Consider the following 17,791-nt stretch of genomic DNA (forward strand, 5'->3'; position numbering starts at 1 on the left):
ACTGTAATCCTGACTTGCTGCCCCAGTGCTCATTCATGCCAGGACCACCTGCATATATTATTGCTGCTCCATTTTGTGCCCCATCCTCGACTTGGCCAATATTAATGATCATTCCACCAAGGCTAAAGCCCAACTTTCACAAAAAATGGCTTCTCTTAGAAAGTTAATAGAGGATAAATGGGAACATTTGCAGTTAGTAAAAGAACTGTGAGCTCTTGATTTAGAATTACATTCCCTCTCCTCAATGCCTGCTGTCTCTAAGAATAAATCTAAACCAAAATCTCAAAAACCTGTACTGGCCTTTCCTGTTACCAGAAGCAAATCTGCTGTCTCTTCCAATAGCAGAAATAAAAACACTGCCTCACCCTCTAAAAGGGGAAATGACTCTCCTGCTGGGTAAGACAATGAGTATGACATGACGCCCCTGCTGGGGAAAACAATAAGGATACACTGTGTTCAGGCAGGAGGCCTCTGATAATGATAACAAAGCCTCAGGGGACTCAGAAAGTGAGGAAGATGAAATAAAAAGTCAACAGTATCACAAGCTAGGGTTCCTTCAGCTGAAAGACTTTAAAATGGCAGTGACAAATTACTGACCAACAGCTCCCTTTACTTTATCCTTAAATCAAAATTTGAGTGAACGGTGGCTTGTTCCAATGATTGTTATTTTTTAGACCGTGCCACTCTGGCTCGAGGCGACTATATTTTCTTGAAGACAGATTTTGTTGAAAACTGTAGAGAAATAGCGCTTCGCAATTCTGAAAGTAAAACCTCTAAGAAGTGGACCTAAGATAAGCATTTGGGGCGGAGCCCTTACGATACTAATGAAAAACAGGCTCGGTTCCCTCCTGGCCTTCTCGCCCAAATTCAAAATGCGGGTCTTAAGGCTTGGAAACAACTTCCTCCAAAAGGATCAGCAACCACTTCCCTTGCCCAGGTCCCCCAGGGCCCAGAAGAGCCTTATAGTAACTTTATCAGTCGCCTTACTGATGCAGCTGAAAGACTTGTTGGTCGTGTGGAAAACAAAAGTGCTTTTCTCTGTAGACCAGGCTGCCCTGGAACTCAGAAATCCGCCTGTCTCTGCCTCCCAAGTGCTGGGATTACACTGAGATTACAGCCGCCTGGCTGAAAGTGCTTTTCTCAAACACCTTGCATTTGAGAATGCAAATCCTGCCTGCCAAGCTGCAATACAGACCCACCATAGTGGTGCTGAAATTCTGGATTATATAAAACTGTGTGCAGGCATTGGTTCAGCTCATGCAATAGGACTTGCCATTGGAGCTGCCCTTAAGGATTTCAAGCAGGATGACTACCAGAAAAAGTGCTTTAACTGTAAACAGCCAGGACATTTTTCTAGGGAGTGCAAAGCCCCTAAGGCAGAACATACTCTCCCTGCCTCCTTGTGTCCCAGCTCCCTTCAAGGTAGACAATGGGCTTCAGAGAGCCACACCAAGGTAAAAATACAAAATAACACCTTGCCTCAGAATCAGGGAAACTCCCAGAGAGGCCAGCCCCTGGCCCCAAATCTGAGACAAAACCCTGGGGCTATCAGGTTTGTCCCTCAAACATTAACCCCTCAGACTCAAACATTACCTCCCTCCAAGGAGCAACTGCAATCAGCACAGGATTGGACCTCTGTTCCTCCACCGATACAATATTAACACCTGAGATGGGGACACACGTTCTACATTCTGAGGTCTTTGGCCCCTTGACCCCCCCCCCCATACTTTTGGACTTCTTCTTGGGCATACCAGCTCCACTCTTGAGGGTTTAAATATCTCCCCAGGAGTGATTGATAATGATTTCACAGGTGAAATAAAGATTCTGGCCTCATCCACCTCCAGTCCCTTGACTGTTAAATCAGGACAGAAAATTGCTCAATTGCTTTTAGTTCCCCTTTAAATCAGCCCAACTTGTAGAACTTTTTGCAGTAATAAGGATTTTTCAGTTACTAAAAGATTGCCCTCTTAATTTATATACTGACAGTGCCTATATAGCTTATTCTGTTCCAATTCTTGAAACAGTCCCATACATTAGACCCCCCACAAATGCTGCCCTTCTCTTTTCTCAGCTTCAAAAGCTGATTGCCCCTAGATGCCACCCCTTTTTTGTTGGACATCTCCGTGCTCATTCTGATCTGACTGGTCCCCTCTCTAGAGGAAATGCCTGTGCAGATGTTGCCACCCACTTGACCTTTCCAGTGTTGTTAGGTTCTGTAGAACAGGCCCAGAAGAGTCATGCTTTACATTATTTAAATGCTCAGACCCTTCGCCTGCTTTTTAAGATTACTCATGAACAGGCATGCCAGATTGTTAAACAATGCCCCGCCTGTGTCACACTTTTGCCCACCCCCCACCTGGGTGTTAACCACAGAAGTTTGGTCTCAAATGAAATATGGCAAATGGATGTCACACACGTTCCTGAATTTAGAAGTCTTAAATATCTTCATGTGACCATAGACACCTTTAGTGGATTTATTTTTGCTAGCTTACATACTGGAGAGGCTTCAAAAAATGTTATAGCCCACGTTTTAAATTGTCTCTCTGTCATGGGTAAGCCTAAGATCATTAAGACTGGCAGTGGTCCCAGCTACACTGGAAAAAATTTTCAAGAGTTTTGCCACCAATTACAAATCAGACATATTACTGGCATCCCTTATAATCCTCAAAGGCAAAAGGCATTGTTGAACGTGCCCAGCAGACTATCAAGAACACTTTACATAAATTAAAAATGGGGAAGTTATCTACCCAGAAGGGGTCCCCTAGAAATATTCTTCACCATGCCTTGTTTGTTTTCAATTTTCTAAATCTGGATGCTCATGGCAAGTCTGCTGCTGATTGCCTCTGGCATCCTGAGACCAATAAAAACTATGGCACAGTTATGTGGAGAGACCCCTTTACATCTAGATGGAATGGCCCTGACCCTGTCCTTATCTGGGGCAGGGGCTCTGCTTGTATTTTTGACACAAAAGAAGGAGGAGCCAGATTGTTCCCTGAACGATTGATTAAACAAATAGATAATGACAAAAATGCCTTAGATCACTGATGACAGTTCCAGGGAAGAGAGATCTCCCTGAGAATTCCCTTCACAGGCCATGTCTCTCACAGACCATGTCCATCACAGGCCATGTCCCTCACAGGCCATGTCTCTCACAGGCCATGTCTCTCACAGATCATGTCCCTCACAGTCATCTCCCTCACAGACCATGTCTCTCACAGCCCATGTCCCTCACAGGCCATGTCCCTCACAGACCATGTCCCTCACAGACAATGTCCCTCACATTCTCGCACACCATGTCCCTCACACACCATGTCTCTCACAGGTCATGTCCCTCATAGGCTATGTCTCTCACAGTCTCACAGGCCATGTCCCTCACAGGCCATGTCCCTCACAGACCATGTCTCTCACAGACCATGTCTTACACAGGCCATGTCTCTCACAGGCCAAGTCCCTCACAGTCTCACAGGCCATGTCCCTCACAGACCATGTCCCTCACAGTCCATGTCCCTCACAGGCCATGACCCTCACAGACCATGTCTCTCACAGACCATGTCCCTCACAGTCTCACAGGCCATGTCCCTAACAAGCCATGTCCATCACAGGCCATGTCTCTCAAAGGACATGTCCCACACAAGCCATGGCTCTCAAAGGCCATGTCCCACACAATCACATAGACCATGTCCCTCACAGGCCATGTTTCTCACAGGCAGTGTCTCTCAGAAACCATGTCCATCACAGACCATTTCCATCACAGGCCATGTCTCTCACAGGCCAAGTCTCTCACAGACCATGTCCCTCACAAACCATGTCTCTCACAGGCCATGTCCCCCATAGGCCATGTCTCTCACAGTCTCACAGGGCATGTCCATAACAGGCCATGTCACTCACAGGCCATGTCCCTCACAGACCATGTCTCTCACAGGCCATGTCTCTCACAGGCCATGTCTCTCAAAAGCCATGTCCCTCACAGGCCATGTCTCTCACAGGACAAGTCCCTCACAGTCTCACAGGCCATGTCCCTCACAGTCTCACAGGCCATGTCCCTCACAGACCATTTCCCTCACAGGCCATGTCGCTCACAGACCATATCCCTCACAGGCCATGTCTCTCACAGACCATGTCCCTCACAAACCATGTCTCTCACAGACCATGTCCCTCACAAACCATGTCTCTCACAGGCCATGTCCCCCATAGGCCATGTCTCTCACAGTCTCACAGGGCATGTCCCTAACAGGCCATGTCACTCACAGGCCATGTCCCTCACAGACCATGTCCCTCACAAACCATGTCTCTCACAGACCATGTCCCTCACAAACCATGTCTCTCACAGGCCATGTCCCCCATAGGCCATGTCTCTCACAGTCTCACAGGGCATGTCCCTAACAGGCCATGTCACTCACAGGCCATGTCCCTCACAGACCATGTCTCTCACAGGCCATGTCTCTCACAGTCCATGTCTCTCAAAAGCCATGTCCCTCAAAAGCCATGTCTCTCACAGGACAAGTCCCTCACAGTCTCACAGGCCATGTCCCTCACAGTCTCACAGGCCATGTCCCTCACAGACCATTTCCCTCACAGGCCATGTCGCTCACAGACCATATCCCTCACAGGCCATGTCTCTCACAGACCATGTCCCTCACAAACCATGTCTCTCACAGACCATGTCCCTCACAGGCCATGTCTCTCACAGTCTCACAGGGCATGTCCTTAACAGGCCATGTCCCTCACAGGCAATGTCCCTCACAGACCATGTCTCTCATAGACCATGTCCCTCACAGGCCATGTCCCTCACAAGCCATGTCCCTCAAAAGCCATGTCTCTCACAGGCCAAGTCCCTCACAGTTTCACAGGCCATGTCCTTCACAGACCATATCTCTCACAGGCCATGTCTCTCACAGACCATGTCCCTCACAGGCCATGTCTCTCTGAGACCATGTCCATCACAGGCCATGTCCCTCATAGATGATGTCTCTCACAGACCATGTCCCTTACAGGCAATGTCTCTCACAGACCATGTCTCTCACAGATCATGTCCCTCACAGGCTATGTCTCTCACAGGCAATGTCTCTCACAGACCATGTCCCTCACAGTCATCTCCCTCACAGAGCATGTCCCTCACAGGCCATGTCCCTCACTGTCTCACAGGCCATGTCCCTCATAGGCCATGTCCTTCACAGACCATGTCCCTCACAGACAATGTCCCTCATAGTCTCATAGACCATGTCCCTCACAGACCATGTCCATCACAGGCCATGTCCCCCACAGATGATGTCTCTCACAGGTCATGTCCCTCATAGGCCATGTCCCTCACAGACCATGTCCCTCATAGGCCATGGCCCTCACAGGCCATGTCTCTCACAGGCCATGGCCCTCACAGGTCATGTCTCTCACAGACCATGTCCCTCAAAGAACATGTCCCTCACAGGCAATGTCCCTCACAAGCCATGTCCCTCAAATGCCATGTCTCTCACAGGCCAAGTCCCTCAAAGTATCACAGGCCATGTCCCTCACTGACCATGTCTCTCACAGGCCATGTCCCTCACAAGCCATGTTTCTCACAGGCCATGTCCCTCACAGTCTCATAGGCCATGTCCCTCACAGGCCATGTCTCTCACAAGCCATGTCTCTCACAGACCATGTCCCTCACAGGCCATGACCCTCACAAGCCATGTCTCTCACAGGCCATGTCTCTCACAGGCCATGTCTCTCACAGGCCATATCCCTCACAGGCCATGTCTCTCACAGGCCATGACCCTCACAGGCCATGTCTCTCACAGGCCATGTCCCTCACAGGCCATGTCCCTCACAGGCCATGTCTCTCACAGGCCATGTCCCTCACAGACCATGTCCCTCACAGGCCATGACCCTCACAGACCATGTCTCTCACAGACCATGTCCCTCACAGTCTCACAGGCCATGTCCCTAACAAGCCATGTCCATCACAGGCCATGTCTCTCAAAGGACATGTCCCACACAAGCCATGGCTCTCAAAGGCCATGTCCCTCACAATCACATAGACCATGTCCCTCACAGGCCATGTTTCTCACAGGCAGTGTCTCTCAGAAACCATGTCCATCAAAGACCATTTTTATCACAGGCCATATCTCTCACAGGCCAAGTCTCTCACAGACCATGTCCCTCACAAACCATGTCTCTCACAGGCCATGTCCCCCATAGGCCATGTCTCTCACAGTCTCACAGGGCATGTCCCTAACAGGCCATGTCACTCACAGGCCATGTCCCTCACAGACCATGTCTCTCACAGGCCATGTCTCTCACAGGCCATTTCCCTCACAAGCCATGTCCCTCAAAAGCCATGTCTCTCACAGGACAAGTCCCTCACAGTCTCACAGGCCATGTCCCTCACAGTCTCACAGGCCATGTCGCTCACAGACCATATCCCTCACAAACCATGTCTCTCACAGATCATGTCCCTCACAGGCCATGTCTCTCACAGTCTCACAGGGCATGTCCCTAACAGGCCATGTCACTCACAGGCAATGTCCCTCACAGACCATGTCTCTCATAGACCATGTCCCTCACAGGCCATGTCCCTCACAAGCCATGTCCCTCAAAAGCCATGTCTCTCACAGGCCAAGTCCCTCACAGTTTCACAGGCCATGCCCTTCACAGACCATATCTCTCACAGGCCATGTCTCTCACAGACCATGTCCCTCACAGGCCATGTCTCTCTGAGACCATGTCCATCACAGGCCATGTCCCTCACAGATGATGTCTCTCACAGACCATGTCCCTTACAGTCCATGTCCCTCACAGACCATGTCCCTCACAGGCCATGTCCCTTACAGGCCATGTCTCTCACAGGCCATGTCCCTCACAAGCCATGTCTCTCACAGGCCATGTCTCTCACAGGCCATGTCTCTCACAGCCCATGACCCTCACAGGTCATGTCTCTCACAGACCCTGTCCCTCACAGACCATGTCCCTCACAAACCATGTCTCTCACAGGCCATGTCTCTCACAGACCATGTCCCTCAAAAGCCATGTCTCTCACAGGCCATGTTCCTCACAACCTCATAGACCATGTCCCTCACAGGCCATTTCCCCCACAGGCCATGTTTCTCACAGGCAGTGTCTCTCACAGACCATGTCCATCACAGACCATTTCCCTCACAGGCTATGTCTCTCAGAGGCCATGTCCCTCACAGGCAATGTCTCTGACAGGCCATGTCTCTCACAGGTCAAGTCTCTCACAAACCATGTCCCTCAAAAACCATGTCTCTCACAGGCCATGTTCCCCATAGGCCATATCTCTCACAGTCTCACAGGGCATGTCCCTAACAGGCCATGTCTCTCACAGGCCATGTCTCTCACAGGCCATTTCCCTCACAGACCACGTTCCTCACAGGCCATGTCTTTCACAGGTCATGTCTCTCACAGACCATGTCCCTCACAGACCATGTCCCTCACAGGCCATGTCTCTCACAGGCCATGTCCTTCACACCTGTTGTGTCTCAGGCTATCTCACACCCAGTGCTGTACTGGGGAGACCAAACCATCTCTTCACAGCCCTACATGAAGTGATGTTTCTGTACAGAAGGTTGGATTCAAGGACCACCCTGTTATTCAGGGAGAAGTTGATTTAGTGGAAGAGGACGATCAGTTTACACATATGCTCCCCCTGGAGGATGACTACAATCCTGAAGATGCCCTTAACATTTTCAAGATAGATCCTCATTTTATGGAGAATGAAGAGAAGTACAAGGCTATTAAAAAGAAATCCTGGATGAGGCAGACAGTGATTCAATCACAAAGAAGCTGAAGTAGTGTAGGTGAGGAGGTGGAGGAGGAGGACTGAGAGGAGAAGGAGGGAGGAGGATGGGGGAGGAGGCCGGGGAGGAGAGAGAGGAATAGAGGGGAGGAGGAGAAGGAGGAAAGGGAATCACAGCCTAGTCTCGTTCCACTGTACAATCTATCTTGCCATTCAGTCAAGTTTAGCCTTTGAAGAATGTGCACACAAGTTGCTGAAGATGGAGTTGGCCACAACATGACACCTGTGCCCAATGAAGGACCTGCGCACAGTGTGACTGCTGTGCCCAATGAAGGACCCATGCACAGTGTGACTGCTGTGCCCAAGGAAGGACCTATGCTCAGTGTGACTGCTGTGCCCAATGAAGGACCTGCGCACACTGTGACGGCTGTGCCCAATGAAGCAACCGTGCACAGTGTGATTGCTGTGCCCAACAAAGGACCCTCGCACAGTGTGACTGCTGTGCCCAAGGAAGGACCTATGCTCAGTGTGACTGCTGTGCCCAATGAAGGACCTGCACACACTGTGACGGCTCTGCCCAATGAAGCAACCGCGCACAGTGTGATTGCTGTGCCCAATAAAGGACCCTTGCACAGTGTGACTGCTGTTCCCAAGGAAGGACCCATGCACAGTGTGACTGATGTGCCCAATGAAAGGCCCACGCACAGTGTGCCAGCTTGTCAGCAGGGCAGTTTCACGTGCTGAAAACAGAAGACACAAAATCATGGGAAAGTACCAGGAGCAGCAGGACACCATCCATCACTTAGAGACGAACAAGCTGAGAAATGTGGCTGAGACGCTCGCTCACCTCTTACACACACACTCACTTCCGTGGACTCATCTCAGACGTGTGAAGCCGAGTGAAGAGACCACGAGGTCGTCCAGCAGGACTTTTGTCATGATCTTCTTCCAGGAACTGTGTGACTACACGGGTCTTCCTAATCTGAACACAAGGCTAAAGGAGGAAACTCTTCTGCCATTCTGTGAAGGACTGTGACCCCGTGACCCTGAGACAACACCCAGTTTGCCGTTAACTTCTTCACAGCCACAGGCCTCGGGGATTTGACCCTAGAACTTCCAGAACATGTGAAAAATGTTCATTCATCTGTCTGCCGGAAACAAGAGCTGAGCAAAAGAAGCCTTGACATCTTCATCTTCTTCTTCACCTTCTTCTTCTCCTCCCCCTTCCTCCTCCTCCTTCCTCTTCTTCCTCCCCCTCCTTCCTCCTCCTCCTTCCCCTCCTTTTCTTTCTTTTTTTTTTTGGTTTTTCGAGACAGGGTTTCTCTGTGTAGTCCTGGCTGTCCTGGAACTCACTCTGTAGACCAGGCTGGCCTCGAACTCAGAAATCTGCCTGCCTCTGCCTCCCAAGTGCTGGGATTAAAGGTGTGAGCCACCACCGCCCAGCCTCCCCCTCCTTTTCCTCCACCTCCTCCTCCTCCCCTTACTCCTCCACCTCCCCTTCCTCCTTCTCCCCCTCCTCCCCCTCCTCCTCCTTGAACTCCTTCTACTCCAGCAGTCAGGACTCTGTCTCAGCTAAAAGTACAAAAAGAAGAGACAAGGGAAGGCCAGAGGTGAAGAAGCAGATAAGTTAAGCCAGGGGCCATCAAGCAGGAGACAGGAGATGAAATGGAGCCAGGGGCCACCAGGCAGGTGACAGGAGGTGAAATGGAGCCAAGGGCCACCAGGCAGGAGACAGGAGGTGAAATGGAGCCAGGGAGGACAAGGCACCAGGAAGGAAGGACTGAAAGAGCTTGGTCTGAAAGATACAGAGCTCAGAAATCAGCAGAGGCAGACTGGCAAGATCCCCTAGTGAAGCACATGGAGGACAGATGCCACGAGAATAGTGACAGTGGAGCTGGCAATGGCCTCTCGACAAGGCTGGCACAGAGAGCCACAAGAAAAGCATGGGGAGCCAAGTAAGACGAAAACATTCTACTTTTTGGTCAGGCTATATAATGACAAAATAACATGTGTGGAGAAAGTTAATACTTATTTTTGTGTCACTAAATGACCCATGAAAGTATACTGAAGATACCACATGCTTTCTAAGGTGCAGTAATATGAAACTTAACAATTTCTTCTAGGACATGGAGCTATTGCCGATTCAATTCAGGTACAAAGGGGTCTTTGCTGTTCAGAATGTAACCTCGGTGGCTTCGGTTCATGTCACTTTTTAAATATATTACGTGAATGATGGCAAGAAAGTTCAAATTGGCCCTGACTGAATATGAGCTTTATATATTGGAAAATCAAGTGAATTAGAAATATTCATGATATTCTAAATTCTAATCAAAAGACCCTGAAACTATAGAAGTGGTATTATTTATTTATTCTTCATTGCATTAGATACAGTTGACTGAATAAATTTCAGAATAGGCCTTAAAATGTTCGTCACGTGAGGTTGTTCATAGCACTGTTGATGCATGGATTTCACTGCAAAATTCTTTCAATATCTTACTGGACAGCAGCACTGAGGCATTAAACAACTCCTTGTCAGTAATTGAAACTGCCCTTTTCACCAAGATACACATGGGCCCAATAAGTTTCTTCTATCACCCCATCTCCCACATTGCAGGTTGAACCCAGGGTCTCATTGACTCTGAGAAAAACACTCTGCCAATGAATCACGTGCACACCTTCAATATTTTTTCTTTACATTTTTCCATAGTAACAAGTATTTTTGAGCTCTGACCAAAAGCTCCTTTTCCCCAAGAGATCATTAACACTTTCTCCAAATACATGCTCAGTGTCTGTAATACTTATGTTAGGCTCTAGGATGTGAATGTGAAACTGATAATCATTCCTATCCTCCTTGCAGCGCAGAGAAATTGAAGTTTAAGAAAGGCAGTCGATCTGGCTAGGATCACACAGTGAATTATCAGGGGAAGAAAGACCATAACTTACAACTTACAGCGCTGTTGGCAACATTATCTGGATGTTAAAATAGCTATTATTGATTTAAAATAGACAACCTTTAGGAAACCTAATGTTTCAGTGGCAAAGTACAATATATATATATGTATATGTATATGTATATGTATATATGTGTGTGTATACATATACAAAGATATATACGTATATATGTATACATATATAAGTGTGTATATCTATGTATATGTACACATATATGTATACGTATACATATATACATATATATGTATACATATACATATACATATACATATATATATATATATGTGTGTGTGTGTGTGTGTATGAAGACCTGGACTACTTTATAAGGGCAAAATATCCCATAGATCATGTATCTCCTCCAACTTATCCAAATAAAGGTTAATGAAAGAAATACTGTATTTTTTTTAAATAAGAAAGTAATGGAAAGTGTCTCTATTTTACTAAATAGGATAAAATATATTTCTAGAAGTAAACTTCCGAGTATTTGAAGGGTTAAACTTAATCAGTTTAAGATATAAACTGGATTACTTTTCTTTATCACTACTAGTATCATATATATGTAATTATATTTATAATTCATTCATTTTATCACTACTGGTGGCAAGTATATGTAATTGTATGTATAATTCATTCATTTTTATCACTACTGGTTTCATGTATATGTAATCGTATGTATAATTCATTCTCTCTCTCTTATTTTTATTTTTTTTGGTTTTTTGAGACAGGGTTTCTCTGTGTAGCCCTGGCTGTCCTGGAACTCACTCTGTAGACCAGGCTGGCCTCGAACTCAGAAATCTGCCTGCCTCTGGCTCCCAAGTGCTGGGATTAAAAGCATGTGTCATCAATTACTTATCATTATTGGTTATCAATTAATATTGATAATTATTGACTACCATTTATTGTTTGTTGATTGTTGATTATTGATTGGCATTGATTATTGATCGTTATTCCATCACCGTGATCCCCCTGCCTCTGCCTCCAAAGTGCTGGGATTAAAGGCGTGAGCCACCACTGCCCAGCTCAATTCGCTCATTTTTATCACTACTGGTGTCATGTATATGTAATTATATGCATAATTTATTCAGTTTTTCTGTTTAGAGGCTACACACATGACCTCCCTGCCTCGAGTTTCTAAGTATTACAGGTGTGTGTCACCACCACACCTTGTGTGTCTGTGCTTGGAGAAATTATGTTGAGATTCATTACACTCAATCAGAAGTACAATTTTTATTTGGGCTGCGACTCCACGGGCTGTGGCATTTGTATCATTTGTATCATTTTCTATTTCAGCCCATGTTTTGTTCACATCTTACTTCAGAAGTCGTTTCATCAGAAGAAACGGAGAGAGAGGAGAGCAACACACATGCTCCTTTCTCACTTGTTAGCGATCTGTGGGAAAGAATGAAAGTTGTATGTGTGTGTGTGTAGTGTGTGTGTATGTGTGTGTATGTGTGTGTGTATGTGTGTAGTGTGTGTATGTGTGTGTATGTGTATAGTGTGTGTATGTGTGTATGTATGTGTGTGTATGTGTGTGTATGTGAGTATGTGTGTATGTGTATGTGAGTATGTGTGTCTGTGTGTGTGTATTTGTATGTATATGTGAGTGTATGTCTCTGTGTGTCTGTGTGTATGTGTGTGGTGTGTGTATGTGTGTAGGTGTGTGTATGTGTGTGTATATATGTATGCGTGTGTATGTGTGTGTGGTGTGTGTGTACTGATTCTTTTAAATGCATTATCTGCTGCTTCTCCATGACTAACTTGAGTGTTAAGTTCCCTGCCCTGGGTTACCAGGTAATGAAATGAGTGAGGCGTGGGTAGGGAACATTTCGCCTGTCCATGCAGGGTTTACCTGCCTCCCGTGTGCAGCCTCCTCCGTGTCTTCTCACCCCTGACATGTACCCCCTGCAAACCACCCCCAACCTCCCCCCTCCCTGCCCTCACCCCCAACCTTTGCCCTAGACTCAAGGCTAGGGAAATTCCATTGACTTGTTGCCTCCACAGGGGATTCATATGCCCCACAGGTGACATGGCAGCAGAGCCACATTGGCTGTGCAGGGAGGGGGAGGGGCAGGGAAGAGGGGAACAGTGGGGGTGGAGGGAGCAGTGTGGCTGCTCGAGGGAAGGCAGCACTGAGTTTGTCTTTTCTTTCTGCACCCCAGCAGCGAGTGGGGAGCCCTGTGGACCCTGTTTTGACATATCCACCATTGGTGAGGTCAGCTGTCACCCAAAGAGAGTCCTGGTCCTACAAAGAAGACCACACAGGAGCCAGCTCATCAGATGGGATGCTGCTGCTGCTGGGGACCAGCGGATTCTTTTCGAGTCCTCCTGAAGAGGAGATGCTACCATTCACTCCTGCGGAGGAACCTTGGGACCAAGAAAAGGAGGTGTGCAGTGGTGGCAGTGAGCAGTAGCAAAGTTAGTGTGGTGGGTGGGACCAGCTGCAAGTCTGCAGCCCAGTGTCGGGGAGATCCTGGGTGGGCAGGAGAGTGGGCCAGTTAGAGCCAAGCAGTTCCTGCTGAGATAGAACAAAAGCCTCATTGCTTATCCTCAGCTGTTAGGATACAGGTTTCAACCGCCTAAGCCAGGAGCTTTTTACCCTCTGAAAGAACCAGAAAGTGTTTATGAGTTTTGAGAAGTTATCAGCAGTTCAGTACAGTCAGACAGCTAGAATGTCCTGAGACCCTCAGACTTTAAAGTCATCACCAGAGTCCTACTATGCGCCTCCACTACTACCCTCTCCAGGCCACGAAGCTCCAGGCATAGTAGAGTTATATGTGTTTGTGTGATTTACTCCATGTATAAACACCTTAGGATGCAATCAGTACTATACCGTATCATTCTATCAATCTTACTATTCCCTGATATATAATACTCTATAACACACAATCCTTATTTGAAACAATAACAAAAATGATTTCTGAGTTCAAGACTAGCCTGGTCTACAGAGTGAGTTCCAGGACAGCCTGGGCTACACAGAGAAAGGCTGTCTCAACAGAAAAAAAAAAAAAAACAAAGAGAGAGAGAGAGAGAGAGAGAGAGAGAGAGAGAGAGAATGAATAAGGAAGACCAAAGTGTGGTTTCAGTGGTTCTTCATAGAAGGGGGAACAAAATACTCATGGGAGCAAATACCAAGACAAAGTGTGGAGCAGAGACTGAAGGAAAGGCCACCCAGAGACTGCGGCACCTGGGGATCCATCCTATAAACAGTCAACAAACACAGACAATATTGTGAATACCAAGAAGTGCATGCTGACAGGAGCATGATACAGCTGTCTCCTGAGAGGCTCTGCCAGAGCCTGACAAATGCAGAGGCAGATACCTGCAGCCAACCATTGAATTGAGCACAGGGTCTCCAATGGAGGAGTTAGAGAAAGGACTGAAGGAGCTGAAGGTGTTTGCAACCCCAGAGGAAGAGCAACAATATCAACCAACCAGACCCCCCAGGGCTCCCAGGGACTAAACCACCAACTGAACTGTACACATGGAGAGAACCATGCCTCTATCTGTATATGTAGCAGAAGATAGCCCTGTTGGGCATCAATAGGAGGAGAGGCCCTCGGTCTTGTGAAGGCTCAAAGTCAGTGTCTTGCTCAGAATAAGGCTTTTGTGATGCTTGATGAGAAAACAAAATCTCATCCTGGGAATTATGTGATTTTTTTCTTTAGCACTGGAGATTTTCTTGGCCTTCTTCTACCAGAGAATTTCTTGATCCATGTGTGATCTCTGCAGCTGGGCTACAAATGTGTATTTAATAATTTTTTAAATCCCTAGGAATTAGACTGAAATAACACATTACAGAATAAACCTGTTGTGTAGACTGTTTGTCATAGCTTGTGCTTTTGATTAAACTGCGCAAGGAATCCATTTTTGATACAGAAAATGATGAAATATAGATGCAAAAGAGAAAACCCAAAAGCTAAAGTAAATTTAAATTCCCCCACAGAAATTAATTTTAATATTTTATTATTAACTCTTCTTGTTTTCCAATGCATTTATTCACATCTAAAAACATTAAGTAGAAAGGGATATATACGGATGTGTGTACTCACATGACACCTGTTCTAACCAGTTTCAATGAAAATATTTGAGAAGGAAGTAAGACAGGATTTAATTTAACTTAGGCTTGCCTCAAATTCATTATATAGATGAGCTGGGTCTTGGCGTTATGATCTTCCTGACTTGTCTGTTGGGTTCTGAGATTAAAGGCATGCACCATCACAGGGAGCAGCATGTTTCCTCTCAACTTCCATGTCTAATAATGGATTACTGGAACAATCTTTCCCTTTCATCTTCCTTAAAGGAAAGGTGTCTGAAAGCACAGTATAACCTTTTCTAGAAAGAACCTGAGCCAGGACTACTGAGTATCCTCTATCATTTTACTCTCCATTCCATTTCAATCATTGGACACAAATCATAATTACAGCCATCTTGTTGTGGTAAATATTATTTGGGGATTTTTAATCCTAACCTTAATCCTAACCCCTAACCTGATCTATCTACACAAACAACACTACACAAAGTGTAGAAGGAAGACTCCAACCCAAGGAGATTAATGATAGACATGAAAACACAGGTAGTAAATAATCTTGTTATCTGCAAAAGAAGGGAAAGCACACACACACACACCCCAACACCACAACCTCGACCAGCAGCGGCTGTAACAATAACAATAACAAGAACAACAAAATATCAGAAGATAACAATCACCACTCATTGTCTCTCTCAATATCAATGACCTCAGATGACTATAAAAAGACACAGGCTAACAGAATGGATGCTAACACAAACGTATCCATCTATTGCATATAAGAAATACAGCTTGGGGTGGAGAGGACAGCTCAGTGGTTAAGAGCACTGACTGGTCTTCCATAGGTCTTGAGTTCTATTCCCAGCAACCACATGGTGGTTCACAACCATCTGTACTGGGGTTTGATGCCCTCTTCTTGTGTGTCTGAAGAGAGCAATGGTGTACTCATATACATAAAATAAATAAATAAATCATTAAAAAACAATAAAAACTGTAAAAGCAAAGAAAGAAAGAAAAACAAAGATAGCTCAACATCAGGGATAAACATTACTTTAGTGTAAAGTGTTGTAAAAAGATATTCCAAGCAAATGTTTCAAAGAAGCAAGCTGGTGTAACTATGTTAAAATAGTTTTTAAAAAATCAAAAAAAATTGGAGAAAGATACAACATACTCATCAAAGAAAAAAAATTACCATAGATGACATTTCAATTTTTAACACCTATGCCTCAAACACATGGTCACATACCTATGTAAAATAAAGAGTTTTAAACTAAAAATCACATGATAACCTTCATACATTATACTGGCAAATTTCAATACTCCAATGGATAAATTCTCCAGATCAAAATTAAATAGAGAAATATTCCAGCTAACTGATAGCATGAACATGAATCCAGCTGAAATTTGGAGAACATTCTACCAAAATATAAGAGAATATATTTCCTGCTTAGAACGTCATGAAACTCACTTGTAAACTGAAAACATATTTAGACACATTGCAGGTCTCAATACATAAAGAAAGACAAGCTACCCACCATGTATCTTATCAGGCCACCATGGATTACAGCTGGATATCAACAAAACCAGAAAGAACACAAAGCTTACAAACTCATGGAAATTGCACACCTCACTACTGAGTGAAAACTAGGTTAAGACAGAAATAAAGGAAGAAATTAGAGACCTTATAGAAGTCAATGCAAATGAATATGCAAATGCACAATCTTATGGAATACAAAGAAAATGAAACTGTCTCTAAGATGAAAGTTCATAGCACAAAATCCCTACATGAAAAAATTGGAGAGCTCACACTGGCAATTTAAGAGCATTCTCTAAAATCTAGAATGGAAAGAAGTGAGTGAGGGATGAAGGAAAGAAGTTGACATCAAGATATTGTCAAATTGGGATCGAAATCCATAAAATAGAAAGAGAAGAATACAAAGAATTAATGAAACATGGGGTTGGTTCTTTGAACCTTTTATTAGACAAAATAGAAACACTTATTAAAAGATAGAGAATATCAAAATTAATAAAATCTAAAATAAAAAGTGTGACAAAATAACAGACAATGAAGAAAGCCAGAGAATGGTAGAGACATAGCTTTAAAATGCCTCTACAACACCAAATTAGAAATTCTAAAAGAAAAGGCTAATCTCAATTTGTTCCACTGACCAAAGTTAAATCAAACTAAGGTAAATAACTTAAACACACCTAAACATCTAGAAAAAGAGAAGTCATTACAAGTGTGCCAACAAATAGAGGCCAGGGCCATGAGTTTCAGGGTAGAATTCTACCAGACTTCCAAAGAGGAGTTCATGACAATACTCCTCAAAGTATTCAATAATGTAGAAAGAGAAGAAACCTTAGCTGATTTTATTTTGTGAGCCCATGGCTACTCAAATATCCAATCAATATAAAGACTCAGCTACAAAAAAGAATTACAAACCATTTTCCCTTAAAACCACAGATGCAAAAATATTTAATACAATGAATTAAATAAAATAGAAATCACTTTAAAAGATCATCCTCAATGATCAATGAGGCAGGCTCCATTAAAGAGATACAGGAATCATTTAATATAATGTGCTTAATGTGTAAGAAAGTAAAATAAGTGGTCATCTCATTGGATGATTAATAATTCTCTGACAATATTTAATCCCACTTTATGATAAAGTTACTGGAGTGATTAAAGATACAAGGGACACACCTAAACATAATGTCACTTTACTGCAAACCTATAGCCAACATTAAATAGAGAGACAACAATTACAATAGAGAGACATGCATATTAATTCCACTAATTCACAAACAAGAAGAGGTGATCCATTCTCTCCATATCTATTTAAAATTCTATCTAAAAGTTTAGCAAGAGCAATAAAACAGAAGAAGATAAAGGTAATACAGATTAGAAAGGAGGAAGTAAAATTATCGGTTTTTTTTTTTTTTTTTTTTTTTTTTTTTTTTTTTTTTTTTTTTTTTTTTTTTGGTTTTTCGAGACAGGGTTTCTGTGTGTAGCCCTGGCTTTCCTGGAACCAGCAACAGGTGTGGAGAGAGACAAAAAAAAAAGCCAGAGGGGGAAAATG

At 44.7% G+C, this 17,791-nt stretch overlaps 1 pseudogene; it reads left to right on the forward strand.

Moving 5' to 3' along the window:
* The first annotated feature begins 380 nt into the window (after positions 1–380).
* On the forward strand, positions 381–13,095 carry LOC143437291 (pre-mRNA-splicing factor CWC22 homolog; annotated as a pseudogene).
* Positions 13,096–17,791: the final 4,696 nt, after the last annotated feature.

Source organism: Arvicanthis niloticus, chromosome Y, assembly GCF_011762505.2.
Source record: "Arvicanthis niloticus isolate mArvNil1 chromosome Y, mArvNil1.pat.X, whole genome shotgun sequence".
NCBI classification, from domain to species: Eukaryota; Metazoa; Chordata; class Mammalia; order Rodentia; family Muridae; genus Arvicanthis; species Arvicanthis niloticus.